The following is a 12615-nucleotide window of genomic DNA, read 5'->3' as shown; positions in this document are numbered from 1 at the left end:
GAAGCTTTAACCCTTAAAATAACGGAACCGGAGCCGTTTTTAACTTTAACCCCTTTACAGTCCCTGGTATCTGCTTTGCTGAGACCCAACCAAGCCCAAAGGGGAATACGATACCAAATGATGCCTTCAGAAAGTCTTTTCTATGTATCAGAGCTCCTCACACATGCGACTGCATGTCATGCCTCTCAAAAACAAGTGCGCAATACCGGCGCGAAAATGAGGCTCTGCCTATGATTAGGGAAAGCCCCTAAAGAATAAGGTGTCTAAAACAGTGCCTGCCGATATTATTTTACCAAAATACCCAGATTAAATGATTCCTCAAGGCTAAATATGTGTAATATATGAATCGATTTAGCCCAGAAAAAGTCTACAGTCTTAATAGCCCTTGTGAAGCCCTTATTTACTTTCTGAATAAACATGGCTTACCGGATCCCATAGGGAAAATGACAGCTTCCAGCATTACATCGTCTTGTTAGAATGTGTCATACCTCAAGCAGCAAAAGACTGCTCACTGTTCCCCCAACTGAAGTTAATTCCTCTCAACAGTCCTGTGTGGAACAGCCATGGATTTTAGTAACGGTTGCTAAAATCATTTTCCTCTTACAAACAGAAATCTTCATCTCTTTTCTGTTTCAGAGTAAATAGTACATACCAGCACTATTTTAAAATAACAAACTCTTGATTGAATAATAAAAACTACAGTTAAACACTAAAAAACTCTAAGCCATCTCCGTGGAGATGTTGCCTGTACAACGGCAAAGAGAATGACTGGGGTAGGCGGAGCCTAGGAGGGATCATGTGACCAGCTTTGCTGGGCTCTTTGCCATTTCCTGTTGGGGAAGAGAATATCCCACAAGTAAGGATGACGCCGTGGACCGGACACACCTATGTTGGAGAAACTATATATATGCTCTGATCCACAGGTAGCATTTGTTTAATTTTGCACACAAAAGAAACATTCTGTATTGATTAACACAATTGTTTTATCTTTTAAACTTTTATATACACACAAACATAAGATATATACACCATTAGCAAGTATATGTATAATTTATTTTTCTTTCCAGCAAAGAAAAAAAATAAAGGACACATTTAAAATATTCTCAAAGTTGCAAAGAAATATATAAATTATTGTATATATTTGAAATCTTTTTAACATTTTGTTTTTCATTAAAAAACAACAACAAACGAACATTCTTATGTTACCGCTAAGTAGCCTTTAAAGTATTCTAAATTGCATTACTAATTCACAGAAATACCAGACATTAGGTTGCAGAATACTCCCTGCACCATTATCTTCTTCCTCACAAAAGAAGCTACAAAGACAAATCTGCAACAACTAACCTTCAGAGGGTCAGTAAAAGGCACATTTAAAGATGATATATAATTATTTATATTCACTGATTAGGACAATTGTCACCTAAAAAAACTGGGATTAAAGAATGTTTAAAAAAATTGTGTAGATTTTGCACACATTTTTCTCCTCTTCTCCTGAGTTTAGTCAGAGTTTTCGGCTTATATCTGTGCAGAATTGTATTTTTGTTGCTTGGAGCAATATTGGCATTGACATTTATGTTTACTGCAATTAGCCTAAAAAAAACCCAACACATTTAAAAAACTGGTGATATGGAATGTGTCCTACTTTAACAGCGCCAGTGTAAAATGTAATGTGTTTTCCTTTTCATGGTGGATGTGTAAAGTAATTAATGAACAATATCAAATGAGAGGAATTTAAAATGAGAAAAAAAATATATCCTATATTCACAGCTCAATGTTTCTGAATAATTTTTAGCTTCATAAAGAGAGGATAACAACAATAAATGCCAGGAATCTTCATCTCTTATCATTTTTACACTTATTACCATCTCTTTACGGTCTGATAAGTTTAGATATGCAAGTCTAAGAAGAACTGAAAGTTGCCAAAAACAGCGTTTGCCGTGAGGGTACTACAAAAGTGCAGCATAAAACTAAATTTCTCTGTGAACACAATGCTGAAGATAAAAAACCAAAAAAACTAAACAAAAGGAGATGAAACAGAAGGAAAAAAAACCCTGTACATTGTTTTTAAACTAGAGAGCAAGCACCATGATCAATATTGCTTTACTATTAAAACAGAGATACATATGGTGGTTATAAACACAGCAGACTTTTAATAAAGAATGTTGCTATTTCTATTGCAACACATTAAGTGTACTTGATCTAGTGACTGCCAGTTCTAGGTCATCCTATTTAGATAATGTAACTGCAGAATTTAAGTGAACAGCACCAGTATAAAAAGAAATATACATCTTCTAATTATTCCTGCCTGTTATATGTAAATTATTGCTTTTTTTGAGGCGAACAAAAATACTTGGTTTCACAGACTGGAAAACAGCACAGGGAAAGCTGAAGTATATAACATTCAATTAAATATTCCTTATATGAAAATACAGTCCTTCCAATTTGATCAGGGAACTTTGTACACCGTCTACACAAATGGACATGATACTTCCAATGTTCTTATGCTTTCCAATTTGATCAGGGAATTAGTACAGGCTTCACAAAAAGACATGATGATATTCCCATGTTTTTATCATACATTTTACAGAGCATATTTTAATGTATACAAAGAGGTTGAGTGTTTTTGGCATGCAAAATGTAAATATGAAAATTTTCAATCTCTACCTTACTCCTAGAAGATGCCAATGACATCTACAAAAAAGTTGATTAAAAAAAGTGGTCTCGAAAAAACCTTATTAAGAGGCAGCTTTTAAATTAAGTCTATGGCTGTGTGTGTTTTTGTATGTTGTGGACTCTCTTTTAAGTGCATGATAAAATACTGGTTAGTTCAATATTTCTTAGCATTTCTCCTCAACCAGACACCAATTTTCTATCACATAGCAAATAAAATCTAAACTACTCAAACTAAACTTCAAGGTGACATTGGAAATTTGACTTTCAAAAATTATTTTGAGCACTTTGTAGTCCTTTCATTTAATCTCAGATGAAACTATAAATCAATGTAGAAACCTAAAATCTGACTGTTTTGGATACAATTGCATAGGGGGGAAAAACATTTTTACCTAATTAAGTTGTGACCGCAATTTTTTAATTCCATTTATACAACCCCCAAATAAAACCATTACATTAACAATATATACTTTTTAATTCTGTTTATATGTGAACACATTAAAACACTTTTGCTTATGCCTGTCTTGACTTATATACTCTAATGCAGAAAGAAAACCATCATGGAGGAATCACGTCTTATGACCATAGAAAAATAATGTCTATAGGGAAAAAAAATAAGTGCTTGACTCAAGCATTTCTGTGAATCACTTCTAATATACAATAAATATATAATATGGGTTTATAGTTATGTTAATCTTTAAAATTTTGATGAGTCACATTTATTGGATGACTAAGGCACTGCTAATCTCAGGGTATTTTTTTGGTAATCACGCTACAGAAGAGTCTATTCTAGATATCTGAAAATAAAGACGAAGGATGTCAATAAGGATAGTCCTGCTAAGGGTTCAGTGTACAAGCATCCAGATTGAGATTAGGTAAATGAATATATTTTCATTTTAACATCCATACTGATTTACTTAATTGAAATACAAGAGGAAAACAAATCAATTATGACCAACAGAAACAATATTACAGTAAAGAAATTATCTCCTTTGGCCAATCACTGCATGGTGCACCTCTGAATGGAAACCACCATGTCTAAATAGGGCAACAACAAAATGTTAACCAAACTAATTTAATTTTGGTTTGCTTTGTGCTTTCATAATGAGGCATTTAATGAGTTGCTCCATTAAAGAATAGTTTGATTAAATTGGTGCAGCTTTGATTTATTAATATATATATATATATATATATATATATATATATATATATATATATATATATATATATTATATATATATACACATATACATATATAAACATATATATATATATATATACACATACATATATATATATATATATACACACACACATTATATATATATATATATATATATATAGTGCTAGATATTTTTGACAGACAATCTCAGTGCAAACAACTGTTATAACTGTTATAAGAAAGTTCTTTGTCTTTTGCTCCTCGTATCAAGACTCCTCGTGCGTATATATTTTTTCCTCTGTTGAACTGTCCCATTATCTCCTTTGTAAGGAGGAAGAAGTGTGGCCTTGTCCTGTTTTGAAATCTGTTAGAGATTCAACACAGATCATTGGATGGGCAGCCAATCTCTGATGTAAAATGATTCTGAAGGGAAATACAACTTTATCTGAAAGAAAGGGGAAAAAAAAGATTAGGGAAGTATCAAGCGCACATACAGCATTTATAAAGACAGAACTTTTCTAAAGGCGTTTCAAACAAAATTAATTAAAAGTAAATGCATCAATAACTGTACCTAAAAAAGCGGTGGATACAAGAATCATTTTAAGGTAGAAGGAAGGGAAAATCCTTTTCTTTTTAAGATAGTTTAATTTTTTTTTTTTTATTTATTAAATATCACCATTTTGATTACTTTTTTTTTTTTATATAATGCATATTCCTGAAGTCAAAGAATCAGATATATATTGCTTCTTAAATATGTGCCAGTCTCAAATGTCTGCTTTATTTATAACCACACTTATATTGTGCTGAATACACGGCAGGTTTTATGGTATGCACCACTTTAGAAACTGCTTTTTGGAAAAGGTACAAAAAAGTAGTATTCAACGCAGCCCCCCCCCCCCCCTCCTACATATGTAATTCATTTTTGCAAGCTTCACATAATGCCAGTTGAGAAAGATGATAAAACCTCAACATAGCATATGAAAAAGTCACTACAAAAAATAGGAAGAAACAGATTTGTAAAATTAGAATAAATGTTATTCCAAAAATGACATGAAATACAGAAAAAATCCCGCCTGAAACTGAATACTGGCTGCCAGTCCCTAAAATGAAGGTGGTGACCAATGCGGGGGAGCTGTTTGGGAGGGATCTAGGTGTCAAATAGGAGGCTAATCCTAACACAACATAAAATATTACCCATAACAGAAAACTGATTAACCTCTTAGCTGTCTGGAATTTCAGAAATGTGGTGCAAAGCTGCAATTAGCAGGCTTCTAATTACCAAAACCCAACACAACATTGTTAGCTAGAGCATTTAATTTTAAGGCTATCAACCCTGCAGTACTATGTGTTTAACCCCAACTAACGGGTTAAACACAAAGTAGTACCACTTGGGACCCACAGAGTACTGCTGATCCAGAGCAGAAACCGCCGCTGATCCAATCAGCAGCTAGTCGCACAACTCAGATTTGTCAATAGCGTTGTGAATTAGAGCATGTCATTTTTTACTATTATGGCCCTTTAAGCCAAACTGATAAGGTTATTGCTGTAGCGTATTGTCCCATGCAGGGACCAGGGAAATTAACAAAATAATTTTAAAATTCTTTTGTGGCCTGAAGATAAAATGTCAATGCCCTGACCAAAAAAAGTTACAAGTTATTAAGTAATCTCTCTTTAGAATTCCTTGGACCTTTAGGAAGTAAAGAATAGAGGATTCTCAAAAGTCTGCCTTGTCCTGAATAAAAACAAAAAAACAAACAAGGGGAATCTCAGGATAGCGCAGAAAAAGAACCTTCCAAGATAATAGTTGAATATTTCCTTTCCTTCTGTATGAAGAGTCTCCACTGCTTCATTCCTTACTTGTGGGAAATACTGAACCTGGCCACCAGGAGGAGGCAAAGACACTCCAGCCTACCTCCCCCACTTTGCTCATCCCCCCGTCATCCCCCAGTCATTCTGCCGAGGGAACAAGGAACAGTAAGAGAAATATCAGTGTATAAATGGTGCCAGAAGAACAAAACAAAAGATTTAGGTCCGCCCAACGGAGAATACGGCCAGAGGAAAGGAAATTATCTGGTAAGCATAATTTATGTTTTCCTTCTTAATATGAGGAGAGTCCACAGTTTCATTCCTTACTTGTGGGAAACATATACTCAAGCTCTAGAGGACACTGAATGAAACGGGAGGGTAAAAAGAGGCGGACCTATTCTGAGGGCACCACAGTCTGTAAAACCTTTCTCCCAAAGCTGCTTCAGCCGAAGCAAAAACTTCAAACTTGTAAAATTTTGAAAAGGTATGCAAGGACCACCAGGTAGCTGCCCTACAAATCTAATCTATAGAGGCCTCATTCTTGAAGGCCCAAGAGGAAGCCACAACTCGAGTTGAATGAGCCTTAAATGAGGCGGCTTATGTCCTGCTGTCTCATAAGCTAAGTGAATGATGCTCCTCAACTAAAAAGATAAGGAAGTGGACAAGGCCTTCTGCCCCATACGCTTCCCAGAAAAGACAGCAAACAAAGAAGAAGTCCGTCTAAACTCCTTCGCAGCCTGGAGATAGAACTTCAAGGCCCGAACCATATCCAAATTATTAAGTAACCGCTCCTTTGAGGAAGAAGGATTAGGACACAAGGAAGGAACGACAATCTCCTGATTAATGTTTCGATCAGAAACAACCGTAGGAAGAAAACCTACCCCAGTACGAAGAACAGGCTTATCAGCATGGAATACTAGGTAAGGTGGTGTCACATTGCAAGGCAGCAATCTCAGATACTCTGCGTGCCGAAGCAATAGCCAGTAGAAAAAGAATCTTCCAAAACAGTAATTTAATGTCAACTACATGCATAGGCTCAAACGGAGCCTTCTGCAAAACTTTAAGAACACGATTTAATCTCCAAGGAGGAGCGCTAGATCTAAACACAGGCCTGATTCTAGTCAGAGCCTGAACAAAAGACTGGACATCTGGAATCTCAGCGAGCCTATTGTGCAATAAAAAAGATAGGGCCGAAATCTGTCCCTTAGGAGAGCTAGCAGAAAGGCCCTTCTCCAGACCATGATGGAGAAAGGAAAGAATCATGAAAACCCTGACCTTATCTAGATTTTGATGAACAAAAGGGCTTTGCTCCAGCAGATCCCTGCGACAAGGTAACCGCCATGGGGGAGATGATGACATCCCCACCAGGTCCACAAACCACATCCTCTGCGGCCATGATGGAGCAATTAGAATCACTGATGCTTGCTCCTGCTTGATGCGGGCCACTACACGAGGGAGATGTGGTAACGGCGGAAAAATGTAGATCAGACTGAATCTCCAAGGCACTGCAAATGCATCTATTAGCTCCGCATGAGGAAACCTAGACCACGACCTGGGTAGCTTAGAATTGAGCCGGGACGCCATGAGATATATCTCCGGCGTCCCCCATCTGTTGCAAATCTCCGCAAACACCTCAGGATGGAGAGACCATTCCCCCAGATGAAAGGATTGTCTGCTGAGGAAATCCGCTTCCCAGTTCCCAGGAATTCCACCGTGGTACTGGGAATAAGAACTCTTTTCTAAGTTTATCGTCCATCCATAAGATCGAAGAAGAGAAAGAAGGGCTTTCGAATGGTCTTCTGCCAGACGACAGGATGGTGCCTGAACCAAAATATCGTCTAAGTAAGGCGCTACTGCTATACCCTTGGTTCTGGCCACTGCGAGCAGAGCCCCCAGAACCTTCGTAAAGACTCTTGGGGCAGTAGCTAGACCAAATGGAAGTTCAATAAACTGGAAGTGTTGGTCCAGGAACGCAAATCTTAGGAACTTGACATGTTCCCTGTGAATAGGGACGTGAAGGTAGGTATCCTTCAAGTCTATCATGGTCATGAACTGTCCTTCCTGAACTAAGGGAAGAATGGACCTTATTGTCTCCATCTTGAACGAGGGGACAGATAGGAATTTGTTCCAACACTTTAGGTCCAGAATCGGGTGAAAAGTACCCTCCTTCTTTGGGACCACAAAGAGGTTTGAGTAGTAGCCCAGACCTCTCTCTGCTGGTGGCACCAGTACAATGACCCCCATGGAGGAGAGATCCCTCACGCACCCTACAAAAGCCTCCCTCTTTTCTGGTCTTGTAGACAGGTTTAATAAGAGGAATCTGCCCCTGGGAGGATGAGACTTGAAACTTATCCTGTATCCCTGAGCGATGACTTCCAGGACCCACTGGTCTTGCACGTCCCAAAACCAAGCTTCTGAAAAAAGTGACAGTCTGCCACCTACCAGATCCGGGCCGCCCCTTCATGCCGACTTTGACTCGGCGGGCTTCTTGTTCTGCTTGGATTTATTTTAGGACTGAGTCGGCTTCCAAGTTCCCTTGGACTACTCAGGCTTTGCAAAAATTAAGACCTTGTCCCTTAGGTGGCTTGTTCTTATCTTGTGGTAAAAAGGCACCATTGCCTCCAGTAACCGTGGAGATGATTGAGTCCAGTCCTGGACCAAAAATAATCTTTCCCTTAAATGGGAGGGAAAGAAGTCTAGATTTTGAAGTCATGTCCGCAGACCAAGACTTCAGTCAAAGTGCCCTACGGGCTAGAGCAGCAAAACCTGAAGCCTTGGCATTCAGGCGAATAATCTGCATATTTGCATCACAAATAAAAGAATTAGCTACCCTTAAGGCCTTAATTCTTTCCTGGATCTCGTCGAGGGGACCCTCCACCTCGATCAACTAAGATAAGGAGTCGCACCAGTAGGTAGCCGCTCCAGCAACCGCAGCCGCTGCCGGTTAAAACAAATATCCCGTATGCTGAAACATTTTTCTTAATAGAGTTTCCAGCTTCTTATCCATGGGCTCCTTAAATGACAAACTATCCTCAACTCTAATTGAGAATCCGGAACAATTTCTTAAAAGAAAGGGAAAACGAAGAGTCACGTCTTTCCCATTCGTTCATAATAATGTTCACCATCTTAACGGGAACCGGGAAAGTCTGTGGTACAACCCTGTCCTCGTAGACCTTATCTAATTTAGGAATACAAGGTTCCTCAGGTAATTTAGGTTCTGGAACCTTCAAAGTAGCCAAAACTTCCTTTAGCAGAAAGCGTAAGTGTTCAATCCTAAATCTAAAGTCTGGTCCCTCCGCGGCCGGAGGCTTAGAGGCAGCAGATTCCAACCCAGAAAAAGCATCCTCTGAAGTATAAGAGGTGTCTTCATCAGCGGTTAATATAGTATCAAATAAATCCAATAAACTAGTAGATAACCCCTGAGAAGGATAGCAATATTTGGCCTTTCGCTTGCGCTTAGCAGGGCGAGGTAAATCACTGAAGGCCGCAGACACTGACATTTATAACTGCTCAGTAAAATCTGGTGGTAAAAGGGCCCCTCCAGATGGAGGATTATGAGTACTACGGGAAGCTGCATGTGTATTTGGAGATGACTGTAGGGTGCGCACCTGACGGGACAGACTCCTCAGAGGTGGATAGCTCAGTAGTACTAAACATATTAGCTTTCTTTGATATTACTTTATCAAGGCAAGTGGAACTTAATTGAGCAGGCGGGTATATCGTGGCCTCCTCACAATATAGACAGGCATTGGATTTCAGTAAAGAGGGAGTACCCTCTAATGTATCAGAGTCCTCCCTAACTTGAGCTTATAAAATGGACAATAGAAAAAAAAATGGCACCTTTATAACCCCAATGGCTGGGGCACTCACCACCTCTATGACCCAGGCCCAACAGAGAAACCGCTTTGTCTCCGGTAAACCGCACAGTCAGGAAGAAGAGAAGATCAGTGTGACCACACAGTCACGTGGTGCGTGACTGAGGTCTTGATGAAAGAGGGTACTTTGAAAGAGAAGGTCCTTTCTGACTGGAAGAAGCAAAGGCTGGCTGGAGGACATTTGTATTACATATGCATACAAAGTACTGCAAGGCCATGTTGGAGCTGTCACTAATATAAAGGCCCTTTCTTGATTTATTCTAGCTGTTACCCTGGATAGTTACACGAAAAACAGAATCAGATTTCACAACCAGTAAATCTAGGAGTTGCCTGTGGATCCTGAGAACTTGTACAATACTAGGGAAACGTGATTCAACCCTAAGGCCATGAGGTCTATGTCTAGCTGCCCTAACAACTCACAATTTGGAGAAAATACATCCTAATTCAGGGACCATTTGCCGAGGTTAAGTTACTGACTACTAAGAAAGTCTACTTCCCAAATGTCCACACCCGGAATGTGCACTGCAGAAATGACGGTGTTCTGCCCAAGTCAGAATATGGGCTACCTCTTTCATCACTAAGGTGTTTTGAGTGTGACTTGGCAATTGATGTAAGCCACCACAGAACCATTGTCTAATTGAAACCCCAGAAAAGACTTGTTTAAACAAGGGCCAACTCTGGAGAGCCCTTAAGATTGTACAGTGTCCAAGATGTTGATTGGTAACCTCATCTCCTCAGGAGACCAAACTCCCTGTGCTTTCCGTGAGCCCTAGAACATTCTCTAAATCCGAAAGGCTTGCGTCCATGGTGATCACCGCCCAAGTTAGACGGAGAAAGGAGGTTCCCTGAACAAAAGATGTGTGTTTTTCACTAGGTTAGGGATTAAAGTCTAAGTAGATCTTCTGAGACACATTTTTGTAATCTCAATTCCACTATTGCAACATTCTTTTTTTTATTGTGGTTGAATTCAAGGCATACAAACATTGAATGTCATTATGCATCTGGATGCAAAAGAAATGTAAAAACAAAGGGGAGTTCAAAGCTAACAGCTTATCTGCAACAAAAGCGATATACATTACACATTTATATGACATAAGACAACAGAAATAAAAACGTTATTTGCCAAACATTCCTGTATACCTACAAAATAAGATCATGAGGCCTCTCTTGGACCCCCCAACATAGTATGAACTACAATGCTATAGTAGGTATGTCTGCAATGAGAGACCACTCTTGGGTCTCCAAGGAAAAACACATTTTTTATGTGTTATAAATTGTGTAAACAAGGTAACATTACAAAATGTAATTAAAAAGATTATACATAGGTCTCTGCCTGAAATGTAGCTACAAAGAAAAACTAATCCTTTTAATGCTTAATATGGAATGGGTAAGCACTTAGATAAGAGAATTAACTACAGGAGTTAAAAAGGAATATAAGGGAGTCAGAGGCAGCATGAAAGGGGCCCAATCAAATATATGTGTCAAGTTGATAGTATGAGAAACTCATCTGCCACCAGGACAGAGGGGGTTAAATAGCCCTCTACAGGATATTACAGTCATACTTCAAAACAGGATAAGCTGCAGACAATACAATAATGGTACACCTTAGTATGTGCAAACTTTAGAGTTTATTAAAGTGTAAAGGCTATTTCCAAAGCTCCAGGGTCTGACCTCATTATCGAAAAGATTAGAAGTAAACTAGAGCTGTAGGAATAATAGTAGGGCTTAAAGGCTGTCCTATACCCCAGGATATAAGTAATAAAGCGGTTGTAGAGGCTTGTTACTGTGAACATTAAAAGAGCTGGGCTATATGTAAAGGTGTGAGCATGTCCCGGTGGGAAATTATAAAACAACAAGAAAGAAGCAGATATATGGTCATTCAACATAAACTAAACTTATATCGGAGCACTCTAACAAGGTAGGGAATAAGTAATAGTCCCATGAGGTGCGTTCCATATCTACCATACTCTGGCAGGTAACATAGGAAAATAGTTCCCTATTGCGGGCAATACGACGCCTGTCTTCCATTTGAATTGCAATAGTTCCCTGGGTAGAGACACACTTGAAGGCAAGGTCGTTTGTAGCCATGTCTGTCTTTGATCTTGAGGGTGGTGTGCAATCGGGGTTCCTTTGAGTATATATAGTTCAGTTTTCTGATTAGATGAAAGGATATGTTGGTTGACCGCTACATCGTTGTGAATGATCTGTGGTACGGCAGCAAAGCTCACAGCAGCACTGATATGCACATCGGCTGTCTCCCCAAATTTCACTACGGGCAACGTGCTGCTGTTCTGAATGTAAGTGAAGCGAGGGATCCCAGAATGTTATCGCTCTCTCGTTCCGTTAGAACAGGCTCAAGTTGGGTGACTACATGGGGTAAGTGATTGCCCTTGGGCTCGAATGCTGTGTGCAAAATATTCTCAAATGCAGCATGGTGTTCTGTTAGTAGACGATTCAGCTCCCTCAAAATATCGGTAGTGCACTCCATGGTCTTCTACATAAAATCGTAGTCAGGCAGATTAGAGGCAGTGTATATTCAATAAAGCATACTCAGTGCAGTATAACGACAGGGCAGAGGACGCCCTGCCGGGGGTATAGAAAAGGCCGAGTTCTTATAACGGCTCCAGGCGCTGGCACCAGCAGCGTTTCCTGTGTCTTTAAGTATCAAAAGTTGTGGCTTCCAAGATACTAAACCGTTCTTGTAAATAGTTACATGGATCAATCTGCAGAAGGGTAGATTTATAAAATTATCAGGGAAAAGCTGTAGCAGCACCCAGCTATGCGACTGAACATGGCTGCTGCCTGGAAGTTCCCTGTATACCATCCCTATTGCAACTTTCTTTAGTTGTAGAGGATGTAAATTGAATTTGGCAAATGGTATGGTAGCTGTACAAGAATGTAATCTAGGTAAAGAGCTACGGCATTACTCCATTACTGCAAAATAGCTCTGAAAACCTTTGTAAAGATTCTTGTGAAGCTTCTTAGTGCTGTTGTCACACCAAAGGAAAGTGCCACACATTCACACAGTTTAATATGGTAATTCTGAAGATTTTGTATAATCCCTGTGCAAGTAGGCATATTTTATGTATATGGTAGACATAA

At 39.1% G+C, this 12615-nt stretch overlaps 1 protein-coding gene across 2 annotated transcripts in view; it reads right to left on the bottom strand.

Moving 5' to 3' along the window:
- Positions 1–1031: 1031 nt before the first annotated feature.
- Positions 1032–12615, bottom strand: part of PPP6R1 (protein phosphatase 6 regulatory subunit 1) — a 602143-nt gene continuing 590559 nt past the window's right edge. For both annotated transcript variants that reach the window (XM_053690700.1, XM_053690701.1), the window contains one exon: positions 1032–4277. The gene's annotated coding sequence lies outside the window, so the exon portion shown is untranslated. The remainder of the gene's footprint in view (positions 4278–12615) is intronic.

This window comes from Bombina bombina, chromosome 8 (genome assembly GCF_027579735.1).
Source record: "Bombina bombina isolate aBomBom1 chromosome 8, aBomBom1.pri, whole genome shotgun sequence".
Taxonomy (NCBI): domain Eukaryota; kingdom Metazoa; phylum Chordata; class Amphibia; order Anura; family Bombinatoridae; genus Bombina; species Bombina bombina.
This window is presented reverse-complemented; position numbering and strand designations above follow the sequence as displayed.